The sequence below is a fragment of the Orycteropus afer genome, unplaced genomic scaffold, assembly GCF_000298275.1.
Source record: "Orycteropus afer afer isolate SDZICR_OR568_19922 unplaced genomic scaffold, OryAfe1.0 scaffold00028, whole genome shotgun sequence".
Lineage (NCBI taxonomy): Eukaryota > Metazoa > Chordata > Mammalia > Tubulidentata > Orycteropodidae > Orycteropus > Orycteropus afer.
In genome coordinates this window covers 3,151,620-3,173,290 of record NW_006921615.1, presented here as the reverse complement: position 1 = coordinate 3,173,290, position 21,671 = coordinate 3,151,620, and positions in this window count along the sequence as shown.

Genomic DNA, 21,671 nt, shown 5'->3' with positions numbered 1-21,671 from the left:
CAACGTCAACTCTGACTCACGATGATTTGGAGAGATACTGACATTCCTGGTCTCCTTCTTTTAATATATATTCACAAAAATACACCTAAAAGTAGAGTTAAGTTTACAGAAGAAGTAACTGAGAAGCATGTAGACTCTAGAGCTTATTTTGCATCTTTTTTATTGGGGGAGGGGGAAAGGGAGCTATAGGTTGAAAAAGAATATTTCAGAACTGGTATCACTTCATTTGTGGAGGTTCCTGACTGCTGCCCGGGTCACAGGGGTTTCTTTTCCTGAGCCCACATGGAACATTCTGTCCCTCTTTCTAACACTACTCAGGCCTATTTTCCAGCTATTGCATGCACATATTCTTCTGCCACTTGAGGAAACACTTCCTGAAATCAGAAAACATGACATTTTTGTCTTGTACCCTCATGATGACCAACAGTGGTAAACCATTAAACACTTGTTGAAATGAATTTTTAAAATATATTTTAAAAGCTTAAAATTGTACATATTTCACAAAGAAAACTGGAAAAGTACAAGTCAAGATAAAGAAATTAATCCAACCATCCTGAGCCAATCAATGCTGACACAAATCTACTGGTGGTTCTGACCAAAAAAACAAAAACAAACAAGCAAACAAAAACATGGAATCATATTATAGAAACTGTGGCATTAATAGAATCGATGGAGTAGTTTCATATTAAAGATAAAGTATAAAGAGATGAAATCATTGATTTCACAATTTTTCAAAAGGAAGAAAATTTGTTTTTGATGGAGAAAATAATTATTTGAATATTTTTGGGAAAGGAACATAGGAAATTTTGGTGAAGACAAAAAATGAACTTTTGGGTTAAAAATGTGTGGACTTGGGGGTAAGATGTGTGAGAAACATTTTACTCATATGAAATCATTTAATCCTCATAACTGTCCCATGAGGTGGGTATTATTGCATTCCTATTTATAGACATAGAAATTGAGGCTGAAAGAGGTTAAGTTTCCCATGGTCTAGTAGCAAGGATGTGGCTCCAGCATCAGTTTCTCAAACCAGAAGGGATACTTTAAAGGGATGTAAATGTTGTTTATCTATGGAAGTCCCTGGCTGATACTAATGGTTAACATGCTCAGCTGTTAACAGAAAAGGTGGAAGTTCATCCAGAGGTGCCTCAGAAGAAAGGCCCGGTGATCTTCTTCCAAAAATTCAGCCACTGAAAGTCTATGAAACACAATTGTACTCTGAAACACATGGGGTCACTATGAGTCAGAATCAACTCCAAGGCAACTACTTTTTTGGTTTTTATGGGCTCATCGAAGTTGGAAATCACCAGTATGTGGCAGCCAATTAGGAGAGATGTTCCATTTCTCATGCATTTATTAACTCATTTATCACACATTTAAGATCTCCCTGTCAGATACTAGGAACTGTATTTGTTATACACTCTCCAGCAGTTGTAAAGCTAAAGTAGAAAAACAAAGTTTGGTTGGATTTAAGATTGAGATCAGGGCATGTCAAGCCTAATAACTATGAAGTAAAGGAACATTAATGAAATGACAGACTGGCTGGTAGGAAATAAAATTATCCCAAAGAGAAGAGGTGTCCAGAAAAATAATAAGAACAGAAATGAGGTAATAAGATTAAGAAGATTAATGTAAGAATGGTTTACTGTTAATTGAAAAATTCACAGTGCAGTTGTTTGGGCACCAACAGGATGAAATCATTAAAATAAGGTGGAAGTGACAGGAAAGTAACTATGACACTATCACTTGTGTGGTGGTTAAGTTTATGTGTCAACTTGGCTGGGCCTGGTTGAGTGGCTGGGCAGCTCATGGTAGTTGTTCCGCACGATGAGACTGGCAATCAACTCCATGGTGGAACTGACCACAAGCAGTTGAGTAGCTGCTTCGGGTGTGTGGTCTGCTTCCAGTATATAAGAAAGAGCTATGGGAATGGTCTCTAGCTTATGGCACTCTTGAACTCTGCATGTAGCTGTGTTGTTCAGTAGCCTGCCATGCTCTGTTGACCTTGGGACTTTTAATGGACTTGAATTAATGGCCTGCATTGTGGTTTTGTAACATTGGGACTGTGCCACTTTATTTGTCGACCTTGGACTTGTTAGCTTCAGCAGCCAGCCTGAGTGAAGAGATGCCTCCAGCTTCAGTGGGCCGGAAGCAAGAAGCAGAGCTGAAGCCCAATGTCGAGGGGCTTTCACAAAGCCCCTAGAGCCTGGCACTTGGAACTCGGACTTCTAGCCTCCCAAACTGTAAGAGAATAAACTCCTCTTTGTTCAAGCCATCTCATGGGTGGTATATTTCTGTCAGAGTGGGAGTGGTACTAGGTAGCTGGAACGGAATATGGTACCGAGAGAGTGGGGTGCATTTCTGACAGATACCTAAAATGTGGAAACAGGAGTGGGAGTGTGTCCTTGATCCAAGACCCTGGCCGAGGGATCCCAGTATGCAGCATGAGAGACAGCAGCAGCAGAGCCAAGACACTGGCAAGAGATGGCAGAAGCAGAGTCGAGAGACCAGCATGAGAGATGGTAGTAGCAGAGTCCAGAGACCAGCATTAAACAGCAACAGGTTTACCAGCCCATGGAGGAGAAAGCTGGGTGCCATTGGGTAGGTGGCTTCCTGGTGAAGTGGGTTGTCTTTGGGCATTAATTGGTAGAAGAGACCAGCATGAGCTAGAGTACCAGGTTGGCCAGCCCATGGAGCAAGAAAGCAGAGTGCTTTTGGGGCAGAAAGATTTCCAGTGGAGTGGGTTGCCCTTGGGCATTAATTGGCAGAAGCGGAGAGACCAAGGAAATGGGAAGCAGAGCTGCCTCAGCCTCAAGGGTAGGACCATGGCCTCTGGGGGTAGAACCACCACAGCCCCCTAGGTTTCAAAGAGCCAGACCTTCGTCAACTTGGTTCTAGAGTGTGGGGCTATTCATTCATGTGAACCAGTGGGATGGAGTCAAGCCGCTGCCCAAGAGTGAGGGGGCAGGACTGCCATGCCCAAGAGGGAGAGGAATGGGGCCTGCCAGGCCAGGAAAGCTGAGGTCATCACTCAGGAACTAGGGGATTGGAGTCACCCAGTAAAGGAGATCTGTACAGATACTACCCATTGAAGATATGTACTGGTGCCAAGTTGACAAGGGTGGGATTGTGGTGGTTAAGTTTGTGTATCAATTTGGCTGAGCCTGGTTGAGTGGCTGTGCAGCTGGTGGTAGTTATTCCCTATGAGGAGACTGGCAATCAACTCTATGGTGAGACCTACCACAAGCAGCTGAGTAGCTGCTTTAGGGATGTGGTCTGCTTCCCATATATAAGAAATAGCTTTGGGGATGGTCTCTAGCTTATGGTATGCTTGGACCCTGAATATTGCCGTGTCATCGTTCAGCAGCCTGTCATGCTCTGCCGACCTTGGGACTTTCAATGGACTTGAATTAATGGCCTGCCCTGTGGTTTGGTAACATCAGAACTGTGCCATTTTATTTGTCAACTTTGGGCTTGTTAGCCTCAGCAGCCAATAGCTGCCTGAGTGAAGAAAAGCCTCTAGCTCCAGTGGGCCAGAAGCAGGAGGCAGAGCTGAAGCCCAAGGTTGAAGGGCTTTCACACAGCCCCTAGAGCCTGGCACTTGGAACTCAGACTTCTATCCTCCCAAACTGTAAGAGAATAAACTCCTGTTGGTTCAAGCCATCCCATTGGTGGTACATTTCTGTCAGAGTGGCACTAGGCAACCAGAACAACTTGTGATAGTCACCCATGACTATGGGAAGAGGTAAGGAAAACAGGAGCTCTGAGCTTGGTTCAGCCAGCCCCCAACTGAATATGAGGAAGTGATATCATGAGATTAATATCACTGGCACCACATGGGAATTATTAACATAAAATACAGGTTATTCTGGTGATGGAGCAATAATCCATGGAATTATCACAACTTTGTTTAAACCTGTTGATATTTCATTCCCAGCAACATTTGGAATAATGCACTAAGTGAACTTTTTAAATTTCATTTGGTTTTTGTTTTCTGGTTGTGCTGTCTAAAGTAACACTTTCTTTTAGTCCTCTGAATATGAAATCTATTTTCAGAGATGACAAACAACTGCGTCTATCAGCATGACTTACAGTTTCATAAATTTTAGTAATTTTTTTTTTCAGCTTTCCTTAAGAGAATACATGACTTCCTCGGTAAAGTGTCATGGTTAAGGGCATGTATTTTACAACCAGATTCTCTGGATTCAAATATCACTTCATTCCTTTATTAACTGCCTGACTTAGGTAAGTCATTTAAGTTCTCTGATCCTTGGTAACCTTATCACTAAAATGGAGATAAATAATACTACCAGCATCATAGAATTTTATGAGGATTCAATCAGTAAATACATGTAAAGGACATACCATATGGACTAGCACAGAGTAAGGGCTAAAGCAGTGCGGCATATCACTATTATAATTAGTAGTAGTTATAATTATTGGTGTCAAAGTAGCATACAACCTTTTATCCACTTAATTGTCTCTTCTCTGGATCGTTGTCCCATCTATCACATCTCTCTGGAGGAGCAGAGTGCAAATTGCACATAGTATATGTTTGGTGAAACATAGTCTAGTATAAGGATCTTACAGCATTTTCTTTTGTGTTTTCGTACCTCTTCCTAATGATGCTCAGGACATTTTGGCTCTTGTGCTACAGCAGTGCACTGAGCCCATATTTTCAAAGACCCATCAAAGTCTTTCCCTCATTTCCAGCCTGTATTTTATGCTCAGACCCTCTTAAATTTTATAGATAAACCCTGGCTTTGTTCTCCTTAATGAATTATCTTAACACTTTAATGCAATGGTGCTTGTTTCCCTTACTGAGCTACTTCCATTGATACTAACTTTAGTGGAAATGACTCCTACTACACAAAAGAAGATAATACTTTCGACAAAGTTATCTGGCTGATTTATCAATATGGAAGACCTATGTTGCCATCAGTGCCTAGAATATCGTGTAACCAACTGTTTGAAGAGGTTCCTCATTCTTATTTTTCCACTTTTATTTAGCAAACTTTTACTGAGCAGTTCCAAGAGATGTTCTTGGTGGCATAATTTAGCATTGGAGACCAATATATGAACAGGTTTGCTATCCTTAAAAAATATAAATGAATTCAATTTAATGTTCCTCCTGGTCCAGGTTTATTGCCTGACAAAGAACACTATGGAATTAGTCAAGATGGTGTTGTAAGCTAGAGGACAGTATAATACATAGATCCTTCAAAGTAAATTCTTTCAATTCTTACCATAATCATAAATCTGCTCCAGCATCTCCCTTGAAAAACACCCATTTTTATCATCGCAACTTAATGCTTAAGTAGGTAAGTGTTCACATGACTCTTGCATTCCCTCACTGTGAGTTCCTAGGAAATTACTTAATTTCTTTCAGATGATTATATGGTCTCCTTCGATGATTTGTTATAAAGAACAAGAAAATTATAATTGTAAAGTAGAGTAAACTCTCAAACTCACTGCCGTGGAGTCGGATCAGACTCATAGTGACCCCCCCTTGGTTTCTGATACGGTATCACTGTGGAAGTAGATTGCCCAACCTTCCTTTCGAGGAGTGGCTGGTGGGTTTGAACTGCCAGGTTTCTGGTTAGCAGCCAAATGCCTTAGGCACTACGCTAAAGTACAGTAAAGACTAACATTTTTTGACAAACTAACAGCCAGCCAGTTACCTCTTCCAGATATGGTACAGAGTCAGGACTCAGAGTTTCTCTCCTCTTTTCTCCCACATTCAGAAATGCATTATGTTGGGTGAGTTCAAATCCAATGGAGCATTAAAAAAGAAAAAAATTCTGTAGGAAGACAGACTTGAATTTGAATATGTAGTATTACTATTAGAGATCCGTGGCCTTCAGTGCTGTGATCTGAGAAATAAATATAATAATTATTGTTGCAAGAATTTTTGTAAGGATTTACTTATATAATATAGGTAAAACACTTAGTATATAACATTATTGTTCCCATACAATGCCAAGGTTTTATTTGACTCAGCTTTTGGTAAATCATCCATCATGTTGTGATGGAAAGAGCACTGAAGCTGCTTGGACTTCAGTTTCTTTATATGCAGAGATGAGAATTTAGATAAGATGTCCTACAAATAAAGGTGATTCTGCTTTTTCAGTGTCAAAGTAACATACAAGCATTTTTATTGTTCTGGTAGCTCTACCCATTTCCACGGTTCCTTCCTCAGTCCTCCATAGAACAAAAACCCTCTCTCTTAAAATATTTCCATAATCACTTTTGAAACTCTACATAGATTCTCTGTATAAAATTGGTCCCACCAGAAATCACAAATGATAATATATTGTTATTAAGTAATCTTCAAAAGACTATACAAAAGCATGGTTAAAAACTACTTGATTGCAAACAGTGTATATGTGTGTGTGTTTAGGTAGGTGATGAGATACAGGGACTAATCTACAAATTAAGATATGTAGGTGCATATGTAGGTTATGGATTACATTGTGCTCCACAAAATAAATACATCAAAGTCCTAACCCCTAGAACTTGTGAATATGACCCTATTGGGCAATAGGATCTTCACAGACATCAGTTAACACGAGGCCATACTGGAGTAGGGTGAGTCCTAATCCGATATGAGTGGTGTTCTTATAGAAGAGGAGGAGAGACACAGAGAGACAGACGGAGGGAAGATGGTCACACGGAGATTGAGACAGAGATTGGAGTCATGCTGCTACAAGGCAAGGAATGTCTGGGGTTACCAGAAACTGAAAAAGAAGGAAGGATCTTTCTCTAGAGCCTTCAGAGAGAGTATGGTCCTGACAATATCTTGATTTTAGGCTTCTAGCCTCCAGAACTGAGATAACACATTTCTGCTTTTTTAGACACCTATTTTGTGGTATGTTGTTATGGCTGCATCAGGAATCTAATAGAGTGTATATATGTGCACAAATATCTGAAAGGAAAGAAGCATAAACATCAAAATCATAACAGTGGTTTACTGAGGGTGGTAGGATTATTAGGATGTTTAATTTTGTTCTGTTTTTCCTTTAAAGGAGCTCTGGTGGTATAGTGGTTAATGCATTCAGCTGCCAACCAGGAGGTCAGCAGTTTAAGCCCACCAGCCACTCTGTGGGAAAAAAGATGAGGATATCTGCTTCCATAAAGATTTACAGCCTTGGATACCCTATGGGATCACTATGAGTTGGAATCAACTCAATGGCAGTGGGTTACCATTCTTGAAAGAGGCAGTGGTAGAACTATTGCATTTCATCCAGGAGACCCCTCCAGTTGTCAGGGGCCAACTCCAGGGCAATTAACAACAATAATCTAATCTTTTTGTTGACTAGTTTCTTACACTATAAAAATTACACTGTAAAAATTACACTGTAATTCTGAATTGCTTTCAGTATACAAACATTAAAGCTATCCTGGACATTGTTTGGTGCAGGATACTGACTTTGCTGACTTCCCCATTTTGGTTTTATGTGCAGAGATTTTATGCTAGAATAATATGCCTGGCCTTTTTACTTACATATTCCTCCCTATGGGAAAAACTGTGGTGTATGCGCTGATCAGCTTCAGCCCATCCTTTCTTACAGTTTCGCCTGCTAGAGAAGAGAGGCCACAGACTGGTCTGCTTGCTGCCATTTAGGGAGGGGCTCACCCAGGAGAGGGGTGTGAGTTTACCAGCTGTGCAAGTGTCTGCTTGTGGGACTCTGTCTCATTAAGTCTGACAGGCTGACATGGACGTAATTCTAACACGAGTCTTCCCTCTGTGTTACTGGTGACTTAAAGAGATGATATTGTAATGACTGATCTCCCTTCCTCCCTCCCCTTCCTGTGCTCCTCCTTCTGTTCCTCCCTTACTACCTGCCTATTTACCTACTTACCTACATACACATATGTGTTCTGAACTCAATAGAGAAGAGAGAGTTATTTATTTCTGTTCCTCCCAAACCTCCAGTAGACATTCATTTCCTCATTTTTTGTTTATTTGTTTTTGTTTTGTCATTCCCCTTCGTAACGAGACACTGGATTCCTTTTGGAAAATTTTTTTCGTCCAATGGATACAGTCTTGGTGAGATGATAAATCCTAGAAGATACAAGGTTCCATGGATCCTTTTTCATGTTAGGAATTTGAATTGAGCAGAGAAGCTCAGACCTAGGAATGAATGTTGAGAGTAATTTATTTGACTGTGGGGGAGTGGGGCAGGGGTACATCAGTCCCTCCTCCTTCCATCAAAGGTTTCTAAGGAGTACACATTTCTGCCTTTTCTGAGACCAGTTCTAAACCTTTCTCTTCAAACCTGTCATTTTTCCCCAAAATCCTTCCACTAAACTCCTGATTTACTTACGTCACCCAGCATTAAGTATCTATTTGCAGCAATAAGCCCAACAGACACAATTTTAGAATTAAAAAAAGGAAGTAATGGTTGCCTGAGTTATGAACAGATGAAACAGAATACATACAAATGGCTCCAGTGACAGCATGAATTATTAAAACTAAGTTTTGTTAACATAAATCACTTTGTAATTACTTCACATCACAGATCATGACAAACATCAAATGAGTTATTATGAGTAGTAAAACTACAATGAAAATACTATGATACAATACTATTATACACACAGATGAAAAATACATTCAGATACCTTACTAGCAAATACAATCTTCAGATGCCATATGTCATTTAAAGTATGTCAGGTATGGCATGCTTCTATTTGTGCAAGTTAGGTGTACATTCAGTCTGTTTTGACATTTGAGAAAAAAATACTACCTTCACCAAATATAATGAGAGTTAAATTTGCTGACACATGTGAGTGTTCTAAGAAGACCCTTCAAAAATTATGAATCAAATCTAAACAGTACTTCCAAACTATTTTTCAGTAAAAACCAAAGACCAAGTTTATGGCCTTATTAAGTAGAGGAGGGGAAAAATGGCTGACATTTGAAGTTATTTAGAATATCAGTAAGGAATAAATCCAGCTTTTTAATTTATATCCATTTCAGAACTTTCTGACAAGCTTTTGATGAACTGTTTTCTTTTAATTAAATAGAAGCAGGAAAGCCTTTTCTGTGTTGGATTTTTTTTTTTAACTATGCAAATGTGCAAAAGAACTTTTGAAAAATTCACTCTTTCTCACTCTTCATTTTTATATCCTACCTTTAAAAAACCTATTCAGTACCTATTTATTGAGCAGATTTATTCAGTAAAAAGAGCACACTGATACAAAAAATGAGATATTATACATTATTGTAGCACCATTAATTCTCATAAAAAATATGTAACTGTCCTCGTTTTGCAAGCAAATAAGATCACATGATAAGCTGCTTAAGGAGCTCTGGTGGTGTAGAGGGTAAGGAATTTGGCTGCTAACCACAAGGTCAGTGGTTCAAACCTATCAGCTGCTCCATGGAAGGAAGATGAGGCAAACTACTTCTGTAAAGATTTACATGCTTGTAGTGTGTACAAATGAAACCACATGATCTGAAGAGTCATTATAATTGAATAATAAAGACAGCTCTAACTAGAGAACATTGTTGTTGTTAGGTGCCATCGAGTCATCTCCAACTCACAGTGACCCTATTTACAACAGAACAAAACAGTGCCCAGTCCTGTGTCAGCCTCATAATCCCTGCTATACCTGAGCCCATCATGGCAGTCACTGTGTCAATCCATCTCATTGAGGGCTTTCCCCTTTTTTGTTGACCCTCCACTTTACCAAGCATGATATCTTTCTCCAGGGAATGGTTCCTTCTGACAACATGATCAAGGTAGGTAAGACAAATGGCCATTCTCACTTCCAAGGAGCATTCCAGCTGTACTTCGTCCAGGACAGGTTTGTCAGTTCTTTTAGCAGTCCATGGTATTCTTAGTATTCTTTGCCAACCACAACTCAGAAGCATCAACTCTCCTTCGTTCTTCCTCACTCATTGTGCAGCTCTTGAATGCATAAGAGCCTGTTGAAAATACCACGGCTTAGGTTAGGCACACCTTAGTCTTCAAGGAGACGTCTTTGCTCTTCAGCACTTGAAAGAGGTCTTTTTCAGATTTTCCCAACGCAATACATCATCTGATGTCTTGACTGCTACTTCCATTGGTGTTGATTGTAGACAAAGTAATATGAAGTCTTTGACAACTTCAATCTTTTCTCCATTTCTCATGATGCTGTTTATTCGTCCAGTTGTGAGGATTTTTGTTTTCTTTATATTGAGGTGTAATAAATCCATACCGCAGACTACAGTCTTCAATATTCATCAGTAAGCACTTCAAGTCATCCTCACTTCCAGCAAGCAACGTTTTATCATCTATGTATTGCAGGTTGTTAGTGATCCTTCCTCCAATCTTGATGTCACGTTCTTCTTCATATAATCCAGCTTCTTGAATTATTTGCTCAGCATACAAATTAAATAAGTATGGTGAAAGGACATAACCCTGATGTACTCCCTTCTTGATTTTAAACCATGCAGGATCCCCTTCTTCTGTTCAAATGACAGCCTCTTGGTCTATGTACAAGTTACTCGCTAGTACAATTAAGTGTTCTGGAATTTTCATTCTTCTTAATGTTATTAATAATTTGTTATGATCCACTTGATCAAATATTTTTGCATAGTCAGTAAAACATAAGTAAACATCTTTCTGGTATTCTTTGCTTTCAGCCAAGATCCATCTGACATCAGCAATGATATCCCTTGTTCCACATCCACATCCTCTGGATATTGTTTGACAATTTCCACATTCTGTGGGATCACCTTTCTTTGGAATGGGTGCAAATATGGAGCTCTACTAGTCAGTCAGCCATATACCTGTCCTCCAAATCTCTTGGCATAGCCAAGTGAATGACTCCAGCATGGCATCCATTTTTTGAAACATCTCAATGGGTAGTCCATCAATTGCTGGAGCCTTGTTTTTTGCCAATTCCTTCAGTGCAGCCTTGACTTCTTCCTTTAACACCATTGGTTGTTGATCATATGCCACCTTCTGAAATGAATGAACATTGACCAATTCTTTTTGGTACAGTGATTCAGTGTATTCCTTCCATCTTCTTTTTATGTGTCCTGCATCATTCAATATTTTGCCCATCTAACTACTGCCCTTGAGTCGGATCAGACTCATAGCGACCCATCCTTGGGTTTCCAAGGCTGTATCACTACAGAAGTAGATCACCCAATCTTCCTTTGAGGAGTGGCTGGTGGGTTTGAACTGCCTGCCTTCTGGTTAGCAGTCAAACACTTTAGGCACTACACTACCAGAGCTCCTATTTTGCCCATAGACTCTTTCAATATTGCAACAGTTCTTTCAGGTTAAGAAATGCTTAGCGTGTTCTTCCCTTTTGATTTTCTAACTCCAGGTCTCTGCACATTTCATTATAATAATTGGCTTTGTCTTTTGAGCAGCTCTTTGAAATCTGTTCTACTCTTTTATCTTGTCATTTCTTCCATTTGCTTTAGCTACTCTCCAAAGGCAAGTTTCAGAGTCTCTTCTGACATCCATTTTGGTCTTTTCTTCCTTTCTTGTCTTTTTAATGACCTCTTGCTTTCTTCATGGATGATGTTCTTGATGTCATCCCACAATTCTTCTGGTTTTTGGTCACTGGTGTTCAATGCATCTAATCTATTCTTTAAATGCTCTCTAAATGCAGGAGGGATATAATCAAGGTCCTATTTTGGTTCTCATGGGCTTTTTTAAAATTGTCTTTAATTTAACTTCAACTTGAACTTGCATATGAGCAGTTGATGGTGTGTTCCACAATCAGCTTCTGGCCTTGTTTTGGCTGAAGATATTTAGCTTTTCCATTGCCTCTTGCCACAGATGTAGTCAATCTGACTCCTGTGTATTCCATCTGGTGAAGTCCATGCATATAGTGCCCATTTGTGTTGTGGAAAAAAGGTATTTGCAATGAATAAGTCATTGGTCTCGCAAAGTTCTATCATAGGTTCTCCAGTATTATTTGTATCACCAAGGCCATATTTTCCAACTACTGGTGATTCTTCTTTGTTTCCAATTCCTCTTCAATTTATCATTCCCAGCATAGTAGATCATGTGGTTGTCTGATTCAAAATGGCCCAAACCAGTCCATTTCAGCTCACTAATGCTTAGGACATTGATCTTTATGCATTTCATTTCATTTTTGACAATGTCCAGTCTTCCTAGATTCATACTTTGTACATTCCATGTTCTGATTATTAATGGATGTTTGCAGTTGTTTCTTCTCATGTTGAGTCGTGCCATATCAGCAATTAGAGGTCTCAAAAGCTTTACTCCATCCATATCACTAAGGTTAGCTCTACCCTGAGGAGGCAGCTCTTCCCCCGTTGTACTTTGAGTGCCTTCCAACCTGAGGGGCTCATTTTCGGGCACTATATCAGACAATGTTTCAGGGCGATTCATAAAGTTTTCCAGTAACATATCAGATAGGGTTTCACTGCTATTCATAAGGTTTTCATTGGCCAATTCTTTGAGAAATAGATGGCCTCTTCTTTCTTCAGAGTCTATCTTAGTCTGGAAGCTCAGCTGAAACCTGTTCACCACGGGTAACCCTTTTGTCATTTGCAACACTGGTGGCATAGCCTCTGGCCTCGTAGCAATGTGGAAGCCACCACAGGATGACAAACTGACAGACAAGTTTGTCTCCCTTAGTTGTTCTAAACTGCTCTGCTCACTTCCTGGCCTCCCTTAAAGCTGCTCCAAACCCTGCACCCGGTTCTTTGCCTTCCAGGCCTCCCTTGGAGACTGCCTCCAACCCCTCGTGGCCAGCTCACCATCTTCTGCCTCTAAGCACCCGAGCCTGGCTCACTGCCTTCCAGAGGACATTATAAGTTTCAAAAAGTAAATTACCATAGAGTTGTAGCTTTATAGGTATATTGATACATATAAACTGGGCTTACAAAAAAGGTTTTGCTGTGATAACTAATTACAGGGATATTTTTATGAAGAATAATAAATTTTTTTGCTGAAATACTGCCCCAAATTTTATAGACATTTTGATGTTACCCCTTCTGACACTGTCACCTATGTGATCCACATCCTCTGCATAACCTACTGATACCACTGGTTATCTTCTTTAGGGTCTCTATGACTGAGAATCAACAATAGCAATGGGTTTTTGGTTTTACAGTAAATAAAGTAGAAACTGAGAGAATCCATGACATTTTCACTTTTTTCAAAAACTCAAGTTTTTAATGTCACTAAATATGAGATGTATGAAGGATTATCCTTTGGTCTTCTTCCCTATTTCTAAGTAAATTATCAGAAGCATTGAATCAACAGTTTTACATAATGAGAAATACCAGTCTTCATTTTGTAGTTTGTAAGTATATGCTCAGAAAGTCCCTGAGGAGAAAAAAAAAATATCTGTTTTGAAATATCTGTTTCTTAGAAATGCAGAGTGAGAAAAATCAAAGACTCAAGGTAACAATTAGTCCAAATAACTAATGGACCACATGAACCACAGCCTCCACTGCTCTGAGACCAGAAGTAGATGTTCCCCAGCTATCCCTAGTGACAGCTCTAATCGGGATCACAACACAAGGTCCTGGGAAGAGAGGAAGGAAAAAAAAGTAGAATAAAATTCAAAATCATAAAACAGACCAGATTTACTGGTCTTATAGACTGGTGAAACCCCTGAGATTATAGCCCTTACATATCCTTCAAGCCTGGAACTGAACCTATCCCCAGTGATCAACTCTCAGCCAAACAACAATCTGGCTTATAAAGTGAATAACAGCAGGGAGGGATGTACACCTCAGCAGAATTGACCACAAGAGGCCAAAAGGGCAGCATTTGCCAAAAAACACAGCTCAGAAGGCAGAAAGAGGCAGAAAAGAAGTATGAATGGAAACAGGAAACCCAGAGAGGAAGATGGAAGAGTGTTAAATTGAGGGGATTGCAATCAATGTCACAAAACAAAATGTGTACGCATACATTGTTGAAGGGAAAACTAATTAGCTCTGTACATTTTCACCCAAACCATAATACCAACTCCATTTCTTCTCATGGAAATACTACTAAAAACTGCTTTGCTTTTAAAGAAAAAATCAGTCTCCCATTCATACAAGTAGTATCTGATGTTAATTAGGGTGAATTGTTCTAGATGCCACGAAGAATTCCAGCATATTGACACCTGTTTCTTCAAATCAGACACTGAGCAAATATATCGACACTTAAAAATCAAACATTACAAGCTTTCTTGCTTATCTGCATGTTCACGAATATTTTTTTCATGTTGTTTTCAGTAACAGAGTTAAAAACAATACTGTTTTAGAAGGTTAAAACATGAAATTATTACCTTTCTCTGTGCAAGTGACTCTAGTTGGTCCAACTTCAAGAGCATATTTTTCAACCTGGACATGATTCAGCAAATCAAGACTGAATCCATTAGACGCACTTATTATCATTTCCTCACCCATATCTCTTTATCCTCACTTTATAAGCTCTGTTTATTTAAATCTCTTTGTCTTTTCAGTCTTTCAAGCATGTCAAGTTTGCAGTTCAAGGAGATATTTCCTTTGTCTGATAATTTACATGTTTTATAAAGCATTTACAACCTTGTGTTAGAAATTCTCAATTAACCAAATAGTCTCTTACTGAAATATAAAGTAGTTATCAAATTCAAGTTGTTTCTGTCAGGCAAGAAAATTCCAATGAAAGATTACTATTTACTTGGATGCTACAGTATTTTTATGCATTTTTAAAATGAAAAATAGGTCATTTTTGTCTTACAGACCTGGTTGTGTATTTTTCTCACACATATATTTATGCATCAAAATCGAGTTGACATTCTGTATTAGTGAGAATGAGCTCCATAAAGCCTTAACTCTATGTACCAAATCTAATACTATGGGGGCCACAGTGGTTTCAGTGATAGAATTTTTGCCTTTTATGCAGGAGACACAGATTCAATTTGTGGACAACGCTCCTGTCTGTCAGTTGAGGTCTGAGTGTTGCTATGATGCTGAGAAGGTTGCACCAGAGCTTCCAGACTAAGACAAATTAAGAAGAAAGGCCTAGTGATCTATTTAAAAAAAAAATCAGTCCATGGAAACCCTATGGATCACAACACTCCAATCTGCAGCCACTCATGGGATGGGGCAGGACCAGGCCGGGTTTCATTCCATTTTGCCTGGGGTCATCATGATTTGGGGGCTGACTTGAAAATAACTAACAAAAGCAGTAAAAATAAAAAGATTGTGTTAAGAAAAATTGGGAACAAAAAAGCAAATGATATAGGATGCTAAGAAAGTAACCCTTTTTAATGATGGAAATTTCCTTGAAAATCTAAGACTAGTAACAATTTCTTGAAATCAGATTTTCTTAAGAAATTATAGCCAAATTGAAAACTTAAAGAACAAAAGAGAGAGAGATTAAGCTGTGTAATAATTTTCTTTTCCTACATATAAATAAGTGTGAAAATGAAGCAAAAGGTAAAATCAAGTGTCCTGAAATGACTCACCTACCAGGGCCTCCTGGATAATTTCAGCTATGGTCCATAGAAATGACTTTTATCTTTTCTGATTTGAACTGAGTTGCTGCGAGCACTGGGATTTGAAAAGTACTTTATTAGAAACTGGCAGAGTTTCAGATCTATTTTAGGGCATGATATTATCCTGTTGTAAAGACCAACTATTTGTGGGCTTCATATAAGGACCAAAGTGGTTTCCACGCAATCATGTGAAATCACACTCACATTTTGTCTAAAAGATGATGAATAAAAAAAAATGAACACAAAACAGACCTGCTCTCTGAACTCAATATCAGTGTATCCATCATTCACTGTCACTTTACTCTCAATTTTAATGGAGAAGCTAAGAATTAAAGGAGGGGGGAAAATCATGGCCCTTTCATCTTTTTCCTTGTTTAAACTGGGAAATTTACTTTTGCTCTATTATAAGTTAAAGCAGTAAGTTAGCAGGGCTTAGGTGGTATCTTTCATCCCTGTATAAATTTTCTGTTTCCGTTAGAATTTCTGGGGATGGGATCCAGCAGTGTGTGACTGATTGAGCCCTCCAGGTGATTCTGATGCACTGTGGTTCTGAAAACACAGATTTCTGGGCTCCACTCCCAGAGCAATGTTTGATTCAGCAGGTCTGGGGTTGCCTGTGAGTTGCTGTCAACTTGACTCAATTCATGTGGACCACATGATTATCAGAGTAGATCTGTGCTCCAAAGACTTTTCAACAGCTGATTCTTCAGGAGTAGATTGTCAGGAGTTTCTTTTGAGGCCCTCTGGTTGGACTCGAACCTCCAACCTTTTGGTTAGCAGCCCAGCACATTAACTATTTAGGAGATCTGAGGTTAAATTCTCATATCTGCATTTCTATGAAGTTCCCAAGTAGGCCAGGTGCTACTGCCTGGAAACACATGTTGGGAACAACTGAGTTACAGCATTGGTAAATAAACCAGCCTGTGACTTTTCATAGACTGCCTTTCATTTCCATTAAGTTATGATGATGAAATCTCACTATAATTCCATAGATAAATTATACAAAAATACACTGCATCAATGTAGAACACAACGTTTAGAAAGAATAGTTGCATATGACAGGTAAATATAAAATAAACGTAAAATACAATTTACACTGCTTACAAAGAGATAAATCTTTATTGAATAGATGAATGGGAAAAAGAAATAAGGTGCCAACAATATGAAGCAACTAAAAATAAAAAATCCAAAAGGAGTGGCTATAAGAGAAGGGATGCCTTCAGTCAAAGGTACGGAGCCTCATTCCTCCCTTTCTCCTATTTAAAAATAGGTTTTGTAGACTATCATATTGCTACACAATAGTGTGCTCCTGAATAATTTAGAAGGAAATCAGACAATAATTCTTTTAGCATATAGACCATATAGCAATACTGTCCTAGGATTTTTCTCTCTTATGGTTATTTATCTGGTGTGTTCATCTGCCATTATGTAGAAAAATGATATATGTCTTGCTTCTGTCATGAAAACCATCAGCACCAGACATACAGGCGATTCAAAAACAGGTCCACTTTATTCTCACAGCCTTCAGACTATTATTGTGTGATTCTGAGTTTTTGCAGAATGTGTTTTTCCATAACAATAAAATACACTCTATTTTTCTGTTTCAGGGAGATTATAGCTTTTTGTCTCTTGTCTTTTTAGGAGCCAAAGAAGTATTCTCCACATGATGACTTTATCAGGATTTGTCTTGCATTTCTTTTTCTCTCTTTTTTAATCTACTGGAATTAATTTTGATCATGGATGACTTTTTCAAGGACACAGTCAGCTCTCACTGTAGAATGCTCCAGCAGGTGCTAGAATGTACACAAAGAAGTTTGGAAGATAGAGAGGAAATGAAGGAGAATGCCAACAACCAGACAGTAAAGGGGGTTTAGAGTACATCATGTTTTGAAAATACAAAATTAGAAAATAATAACAACAACAACAAAAAAGTTTCTACCTTTCTATTTCAGAAAAAGAGCTCTGATTTCCTTGGATAAGTGGCAGAGCAGAGACCTTGCTATAATGTTCACTCAGAAATTCTTTTTAGGAACTTTAAGGACACCAAGAAGGAAGACAAGGGGAGGAGTGTAGGGAGTTGCACTAGAATTGGGTGGTGAGTGACATTCACAATCAGGTGTAGAGATGTACAGATGCAATGGGTTTCCTGGATAGCCTTCAACTGCCACAGAGCACTTGCCCATGTGCTCCATAGATTTCTCAATGGCTGACTTTTTAGAAGAAGATTGCCAGGCTTTTTTTTTTTTTTTGAGTCCTCTGGATGGACTCAAAGTGCCAACCTTTTGATTATCAGCAGAGCTGGTTAACTGCACCACCCAGAGATTACGCATATCAAAGAGAGTCAGAAAGAAAGAGGAGCATTAACAGCTAACATATCTATCCTGCCAGCTACCCCAAACCTAGAGTCTATTTTGTTGATGAAGGTGATATTAGACAATGTTTTTGTGATGCTTGTGTACTGCAGTGGAGTGGTTAAGTGGGGGGTTCTGGGGTCTTACAAATAGGCATTTAGTCTTGGACACTTTAAAAAATAGTGTTTCTTGAATCCTGTAATCTTTCTAAGTCTTAATTTCTTCATCTGTATAATGTATATAATAATAGTTATTTTCTCCTAGGAAGTGACTATGCATAGCACAGTGCCTGGCATGAGGTGGTGGTGGTGGTTAGGTGCTTTTGAGTTAGCTCTGACTTATAGCAACCCCATGTACAACAGACAGAAACAATGCCTGGTCCTGCACCATCCTCACAATCCTTGCTACACTTGAGACCATCATTGCAGCCACTGTGTCATCCATCTTTTTTAGGGTCTCCCCCTTTTTCGCTAACTCTGTACTTTACCAAGCATGATATCCTTCTCCAGGGAATGATCCCTTCTGACAAAATGACCAAAGTATGTGAGTGCACTCTGTCCATTTTCACTTCCAAAGAGCACTCCGGCTTTACTTCTTTCAGGACAGATTTGTTCGGTGTTCTGGCAGTTCACGGTATTTTCAGTATTCTTCACCAACACTGTAATTCAAAGGGATCAACTCTTCTTTGGTCTTCCTTATTCACTGTCCAGCTTTCATATTCACATGAGGTGATTCCAAATACCTTGGCTTGGGTCAGGTGGACCTTAGTCTTCAAAGTGACATCTTTGCTGCTTAATACTACAGAGGTCTCTTGCAGCAAATTTGCCCAGTGAAATACAATGTCTGATTTCTTGGCTGCTGCTTCCATGGGTCTTGATTATGGATCCAATTAAAATGAAATCCCTGGCAACTTCAATCTTTTCTCCATTTGTCATAGCGTTGCTCATTAGCCCAATTGTGAGGATTCTTGTTTAATGTTGAGGGGTAATCCATCATACTTAAGACTGTTGTTGTTGTTGTTGTTATGTGCCGTCGAGTCAGCCCTGACTCATAGCGACCCCTCCTTGGGTTTCCGAGGCAGTATCACTACGGAAGTAGGATTGCCCAACCTTCCTTCCGAGGAGTGGCTGGTGGGTTTGACCGCCAGCCTTCTGGTTAGCAGTCAAGTGCCTTAGCCACTATGCTACCAGAGCTCCCACTTAAGACTGTAGTCTTTGATATTCATCAGTAAATGCTTTAAGTCATCTTCACTTTCAGCAAGCAAGGTTGTGTCATCTGCGTACCACAGGTTGTTAATAAGTCTTCTTCCAATTCTGATGCCTTATTCTTCTTCATACACTCTGGCTTCTTGGATTATTTGCTCAACATATATAGCATGAGGTAAGTGCTTTTATTGACCGTGGCAAAAATGATAAGTAACATTATTAGGGTCATCTTTAGGGCATGTAGAAGTAGATAAATAATCAATGGGCACAGAACACTAGAATAGTCTCCTCAGCTTTGCCCCCATGTTCATATAGTCAGATGCCCCCATGGCTCTGCATTCCCGAGGCATTATGACAACCTTTTCCCAATGGGAGGAGATACCCCTCATCTATAATCTTGTAATATAAAGAGCTAATTCCAGATTACTCTAAAGCAGAATGATTTCTTTGACATTTCAGTAACAAACCCATGATAACACAAACAAATTAGAATAACATATGAAGCAATTTCACAACAATGTGATATTCCATGATGAATCAAAACCCCACATATATATTTTAAGAAAATTTACTTGGAAAAACAAATGTTTTTATGTGGGATTTCCCCAGTGTGTGTGGGGGGAAATTTACTCTTTAAAAAAAAAGAAAGAAAGAAAGAAACTAGGGTGTTTCATTCAGGTGTCCAGTTTTTATTTTTGGAAAAATAAAGCATACTAATAGTATTATGCTACATGGACTTACCTACCCTGTGGCTAAAATGTAAGCAATGTGTAAACAGCTTATAAAATTAGGATCCCTGTATTAAAGAATGTATTTCCCTGAATGAATATTTTGAAATTGCTGAGACCTTAGAAAAGTTAAAGGTAATACAATAAGCATCACTAATACGCAGCATTTAATTTAATCAATTCTATTATTTTGCACATTTGCATTATCTAACCATCTATCCATTCATCCACCCATCATCTACCTAAATACCTACCTACCTATGTATCTACCCATGCTTTCGTTGTACCATTTGAAATTAAGTAACAGACATCATGACAGTTTACCTCTAAATTCTTTGAGATATATATCTTAAGAATTAGGACAGTCTCTTATACACACTGTCTTTAGTACATCAAAGAAATGCCACTTTGATAAAATAACATTATTTAATATAGAGTCCATTCTATTGGGATTTTATTGTGGAATGTATTTTTATAGGTTTGAGTGTCAGTAGGAAGTCTGGGCTAATGAGGGTTCAGCTTCTTCCTCCAAGTCCTATGTGGGAGGTGAAGATATTTAAGGCAACCATACTTTCATCAGACTAAAGTATGATTTCTTAATAATTTAGCCATCAACTTAAATATTTCATTTTTTTTAAAATTATACATTAAATAAAATCCTCTTTTCCTAGAGGTTTTGTTTTTGTTTTATTATAGATGTAATTACAGATGTAGCAAATTATCTTTTTTAATTCTTCACATGCACAATTCAGTTACAATAGTTATGATTATCATGTACAACTATTACGATTATCCATTTTCAAAGTGTTTTCTAGATTTTTGATGGAATCATAGTATATTATACTCATCACTTAAAAGTAAAAACTACCTAATTTACAAAAAGAATAGTTAGAAATAAATGCATCCTTATTGCAATTCATCCTGTACATATTTTGAAGTGAATACTGCTTTAGCTGTGATAGAGTAATTAAAGATTTGTAATTAGAAATGAGACAACAAGTAGGAGAAATGGCAATGAAAATAAAATATTGTTGGTTATTCTTTCTTGCTTCTATATCAAAGAATGTCCCCCTCTCAAACAAAAAATATTTAAGTGACCACAGATAAATTACTTGATCTTTGTATAATTTTCTTCAACCATAAAATAGAAATGGTTACTATCAGCAGGGTATTAATTAGCTAACGGATATAGGTAGAAATTGATTTTAGTTCACAGGCATTAGGGCATAATTTAATTCAAACTTTATGCATCTCAGTGATACCAGCTATAATCCAGTATAATGGAATGAGTCTTAATCAAGTATATTGTAATATCATCTCATACTGGAGCACTTTTCTTATAATGTAGCAACTGTCTAATTATTCAAAATTATATTTTGAATAATTCTCAAAACCATGCAGTTCTTCCTTATTATTATCCTATTAATCTATAGAAAGGTGTTACCATATGAAGTTACCATTTCATAGGGCAAAATGATCTAATATTAACAATATCCCATTGTTCAGCTAATAGTTGTGGTCTACTATTAATTTTGGGGCAGAAATGGTTAAGTGCTAGGCTATTAACCAAAAGACTAGCTGTTCAAACCTACCTAGAAGAGCCTCAGAAGGAAGGCCTGACACTCTGCTTCTAAAAGGTCACAGCTTTGAAATCCCTACTAAGTGCAGTCTACTCTGCGTACCATGAGTCAAAATCCACTCATCAACAACCAACAACAATAACAGCAAAAACAACTAGTATTGCATTATGTAAGCCAGTACAAGTACTTAGGACATGCACTTGGTACATGTCATTCAATTCATGAGGGCTATAGTTCTGGCTATTAATTCTGTAAAGTCCAAATATTTACATATGAGTAGCTATTAATACCTCAACATCTTATACATACTCTTTCCTCCATTACAAATATATATTTGTGATGAGTTATAAA